Source organism: Haemaphysalis longicornis, unplaced genomic scaffold, assembly GCF_048455015.1.
Source record: "Haemaphysalis longicornis isolate Haplotype H1 unplaced genomic scaffold, Haemaphysalis longicornis Haplotype H1 scaffold_8, whole genome shotgun sequence".
Lineage (NCBI taxonomy): Eukaryota > Metazoa > Arthropoda > Arachnida > Ixodida > Ixodidae > Haemaphysalis > Haemaphysalis longicornis.
Window position 1 is genome coordinate 103,732,398 of NW_027526445.1, and position 6,041 is coordinate 103,738,438.

A 6,041-nucleotide genomic window follows, 5' to 3' on the forward strand; every position below is an offset into this window, starting at 1 on the left:
GGCGGAAACATTATCGATTCCACTGGAGATTCTTATCAGAGACTTCATTACTGCTACGTAGTGTTTGCGTCTGATTCCTCGGTTTCCTTTCTTCAGCTTCTAGCCTTTTCATGTGGATAAATTCAGCGTAGAGGCAGGCGATACCTAAAAGCACATCCTACTCACTTTCAGATACCCACTATGTCCGACGGTGGTAAGGTACTGAGTTAGAGTGGGGGTTACGCAGTCTGCTAATACCTTGAAAATTCTGATTCAGTCCTAATGTGTCTTGCTCTATACTATCCCTTCAGAGTGTGACAAGTTTTTGTACCGAACACGAACAAGGCTAGTACTGCTACCACTTACACGTTTTTTCAAGATGGGCTACCTAAGGCTTATAGTTGCTTTTTGAATGTGACGTACAGGGTGAATATGCTTGTAATTTCTCAATTCAACCATGCCGAGTTGATGATACGCCAATAAATCTAATTTCAGAAATCATCAGGAAACATTGTACGAGAGAAACGGCTCTCGTGAAAGAAGCTTTTCTTGCTCAAATTAAATATAAATCACGCGGATAGTTTGTAGCATGACGTTCGAATCGCATACATCTGGTGAGATGAATAGACAATTGTGTTGACCACCTCAGGGTTTGTAAAGCCCATACGCAAGTCGACAACAGAGATTGAAAGGTTGCCTGGCCTAGATGCAGGCTGAAATATTGTAACCTCCATCTATAGGCGTGCCAGGAAGTCCAAGCACCGTAACAGCAAAAACCTTACTTGAAGGCTTCAAGGTATGACTATGGGAAACAATGAGAACTTTTGGTAGCTAGCAAAAATATTAAAAGAACACTCAATGGACTATGTCAAGCTCCTCTTTTAGCTTGCTCTGCGTACACTGCCACAAATAATCTAACTTTTCATCTTTTATCTGGTCGATAAAGTGGTATCTACTTGAAAAAAGCGCGAAACAAGTAAACCGATGATGCGTGCTTTCTGACGGCTACCCCAACTAAAGCAGTGACGATAATACGAGTGCTACAGTGAGTGAACGATTGAAATTCAAACCAGTTTTGGTTTCAGTTCTGCATTTCACATGGCTGGCATCCGAAGGTATTGTTGATTGGGAATTCTGCACACCTCAGTAACCGTAATACCGCGCTTCAGCAATTTTATTGGCTTTAAAGTGTATTAGCTAAGCCTACCAGCACAGCTTGAAATAGAACAACCACTGTCCGAGACGTACGCAGGGGTTGAACGCTCAATGCGACTCTCAAATGCGATGAGTTCTTCCATTACCTCGGGAACTTTCGTGTCTCGTGCCTATAGGCCTCGAGTGCTGCCTGTAGGGGCGCCAATGAAATCCCCCTAGCGGCCCGTTTGAAAGCAGTCGCGAAGTTGCCGGCCGGCTAACCACTGTCGCCGTTGCTTTCGAGGCACGTTCGCTACTGATATTTTCCGTTTGTATGCGCTGGAAATACATATTTGTGTGGAGCAGTCACTCTGTTCGCAAACGTGGTGCATTTACGAGAGTGTAAATGCTTCCGATGCAATTTAACTGTGGTACGTTCGGTTCGAATAAGCACCAGGTGTGTGTCACAAGTCAGCGTCACGAAACCGGCATATATGCATGGATCTCATTGTTATTCCACTGCCCTGAAATTTACTAACAGCAACTGTGTAAGCAGCGATCGTTCAGATGCTCATTCTGCGGCTACACACTGTGATCCAAATCCGTTTCGTGTGGTTTCATATTCTAGCGGAGCACTCATACCTGACAGCCCGCCAGTTACGCTTCATATCTCGTATATTGATCACTACCCTGAACAAGCCAATGTGGCATAAATATCACGGACATTCTACGCAATAAGTAATGTCGGTAATGCAAAATTGCATGCGGGAGTCAGCAAAAAGAATTTACGGGTGGATGGTCTTGTTGCCAGGTGAGATAATGCAAACAGTCATCGGTTACTAATATCCTCCGCTTATATCCGCGGCCGTGACTATAAGCGCTTTTTTTAAACGCTTTTACGAAACATCATCATATGGCACAGCGAGCGTGCAGAATTTAGCACAAAAGAAAAGTAAGGGCCCTTATCAGATACCACACTCAATCCAGCGATACCTTTTATCGCTTGTGAACTTCCTTACTGTACTTCAAAAAACTGTGTCCAGCCGAGTGATCCCCTGTTCGTTAAAGTCTAAAAACAAAATAAAGGTGAACGCTCAGCTGGTGTGTGATTTACTGAGACGGTCTTCCATTGATTTCGCTCCGCACTTGTACAAAGCGATAGTTAAGCGCCCCCTCCTCCGTCTCCCTGTCTTGGAAAACATCAGTGCATTTTGCATCTAGTTGGTCTAGTGAGTTCAACCTCGCTTAAGGTAAGACGACCGTCTCTAGGATTTGCAAAGCTACACTGTTTTTTTTATTCTCGCACGAGCTATTACATTGCTTCCGAACTTGACAGACCATTTATTTTTTTTTTGTTTTCATTACTCTCATTGGTCCGTTCTATCAGGCGGGAGGGGCACATATTTAACGACCCATAGACTTGGAATATACTTAACATGTGTGCGTGTCCTCTATTTCTGTTATACAAGTTATTGCCTGGTATAATAGGTAATCATCTCTCCGAATGATATTTTTGGACGACGTCTACAATCAAAACACAGCCGAATTCGTTGTCCATGCTGGAAAACGAAGCAGACATTTCCTGTTCCAATATCAGGTGTAAACGAGGCGTCAATATAATTCACTTGTGCCTAAGATATTCGGAAGTGATAGTGGTGATATGGCGCTGCCGTCGCCGACACCCGTAAGAGCGGCGAAGAAGCGCGCAGTACCGCGTCCCCGGTTAGTTCTTGTTGGCGTTCGTGCACTCTAACAACAATAATCATGGCGCAGCTGTTTTTCAAAGTGTCCTAAACGTACTATTTGCTTACAGACATCACAATAAAAAGATGTTTAGGGCGCGGGAAGGCAAAAAGAAGCGAAAGAGAACAATAACAAAGAATGAGCCGCCATCAGGTGCGCGGCGGACATCCCGTAAGCGCCGCAGAGAAGCGGCGGTAGGCGGTGCAGCGATCGCGAAGCTCAGGCGTATACGTGGGATACGTGTTCGCCCCTAGCCTAGGGCCGACATTTTCGTCACGAACACACTAGCATATAGCGTAATATGGAGGGTCATTAGCAATGACCGGAGTGAACATTTTCCAATTTACGTACTTTCAATACCTCCACTTGCACGAGGGACTGATACGCCATCAACCATTAGCTTTCAGAACATAACCCCGACTTCCCTAGAAGCTTTTTGGAATAGCATGCTTAACACGTCATAGGACCCAGTCTTCCAGGCTGAAAATGCAGATGCAGCTGATGAAGCGTTTATATTAATCTTTAAGCGTATGTACCATAAGCATTTTCCAGAAAAAATATCAAACGCTGAAAAGGAATGACAACCGTGGATAAACAATGAATGCTTAAAAAAGAATAAAAAGAAAAATAAACTGATTAAAAAGTTCAATAAAATAAAAGCTATAGGTGACTTAAAAACTTTCAAGCAGTGCCGAAATAAACATAATGCTTTTATAAGTGAAACACGAAAATATTGGTTCAACCACTTTCTATGTCATTCAGGAATAGGTAGTCAACAAATACGGAAATAGGTAGACAGTTTACTTAACCGTACACAAACTCAGTCGAGCAATCTGGAGCTGACCATTGATGGCCGCTGACTGAATAGAGACGAACTAGCGGCGAAATTCAATAATTTATTTAAGAGCGTAGTAACAAATACACCATGTAAACAGAATAACTCGGTGCATCTTATTAAACGAAATATCGTTAGGATATCTTTTGAGCCAACTCGTGAAAAAGAAATATGCACTGTTTTTTCTTCCCTTAATAATAGTCGCACACGTGATATAGATAATATTCAGATGGCTCCGGTAAAGTTTGTGATCACCGTCATTGTTCGAATACTTGCCTATATATACAACCTATGCCCATCCACTGGTAATTTTCCTAAACTAATACAGATATCCGAAGTTATCCTATTGTTTAAAACTGGAGGCAAAAATAGCATGTCAAACTATAGGCCGATTTCATTCTTGCCTATTTTTTCGAAAGCCATAGAAAAATAATTTTGAAGCGAATCACCAGCCTTGCGGATAACCACAGACTATTCTCACCATCACAATACAGATATCTTCGGGGAAAATCAACGGAAACCGCATTACTTGCGCAAAAAGAATTATTCTTTCAAGCATTTGACAACAGACAAATATATATGGGAATGTTTGTTGACTTCTCCAAGGCCATTGATCACCTCAATCACCAGGCTTTACTCGATAAACAAGAACGTTATGGCATCAGAGGAACAGCCGTATCGCTACTGCAATCATATTTAAAATATCTTTATCAATGCGGAACTGCGGGAAAGCATGTCTCATCTTTCGAACAAATATCCGCAGGCGTACCACAGGGAAGTATCTTGGGTCCGTTGTTGTTTGTTTTGTATTATTGACATTACTAGAAATAACGACAAAGTAAACTTGATCATATATTTAGCCGACACAAGTGTATTCTTCACAGGTACCAATGTACAATTGTTACAACCGGTCATACATGACACACTGGGTGCTTTGTAGTCATGAAGTGACGCCAATTCTTTGGTTCTTAACCCAACAAAAACAAAAGCTGTAATTTTTCATCCGATGCGCCATGGTTTTGTGTACGACATCAGTTTACCCCTAGGGGGCTCAAATAAAAGACATTGGGAGTTTATTTTAAAACAAATATGACTTGGGACACCCATGTTGATTCGTTTACTCCTTCCCTGGCTAAATGTGTCGGGATACTCGCAAAATATTGTTGTTTTTAACCAATACTTCTAAAACGCATTCTTTATAACACCCTTTTCATGTCCCGCGTCAACTATTGCTTCTGAGTATGGGGTAGTACTACGCAAACAAACATTCCGAAAAACTGTATTACAGAAGAAAGCCGTTCGCCAAATAGCTAATGCTGATCACTTAGCACACACAGAGCCCCCGCACGTGGCACCTTGAGCAATCATGGTGGCGGTACTGGCGATACCGCGGACCCCGAGCCCCAACACTGTTGCTGTAATCTACCCTGGCTACGAGGTGTAGCGTGAAGGGCAGAAACCACAAACGGTGGCCGTCGGAGCCCAGGTCAAGCTCTGGCGGGTGGCCTCCCTTTCTGTCTACCAGGCAGGGAGCTCCGGGACCTCTTCAGCTATCAGGGAAGGGCTGAGGAAGAAAATACCCCCGTCCCCTGCTTCTGTACTATGATATATGGCATTTTCTAACCCCCCCCCCCCCTCCACGTCCCCCGAAACGTGATCGGCCCACGAAAAGGGGCCGCACCGAAGTTTCTTTTCCGCCACTTTCTATCTTGAGTCCTCCGAAACCGAATAACTATCCTCGGTTCATCGTGATAGAATCTGTAGATCAATCAAAACCTCTTGCTTCTCAGTCGGTACTTCTTATTTCGACGTTTCTTGAGGGTATCGTTGGAGAATCGTATAAGGCCAAAAACATCGAACCGGTGAAATCCTTGTCGAGGTCAGCAGCCAGGATCCGGCCAATAGACTTCTTGCTCAAACCAGCATCGCCTATCTAGCCATCCGAGTCATGCCCCACTGCACTCTAAGCAGCTCCCAGTGCTTGGTCTCCGATTATGACCTACTTAATTAAACTGTAGCCGACTTGCTGCAGGACCTTCGTGGCCAGGCGCAACCGTGGTCAGGCGAATAACAGCGCTCAGGCGAATCCACAAAGACCCTCATCCTAACCTTTGACAGGTTCAGCCTTCCGGAATCCATCAATGCAGGTTTCGTGCGATGTCCAGTCCGGCCTTACATCCTGAACCCACGGCGGTCACGGCGCAAACTCCTATCGCGGCCGAATTACCTGCGCGAAATACACCCAGCACGACCACCCTTCAGAAAAGTGTAACGTGCAACAGTTTCTTTGCGTAAACTGCCAGGGTCCACACATGGCCAACTCCAGGAAATGCGAGAAATTTCAACTCGA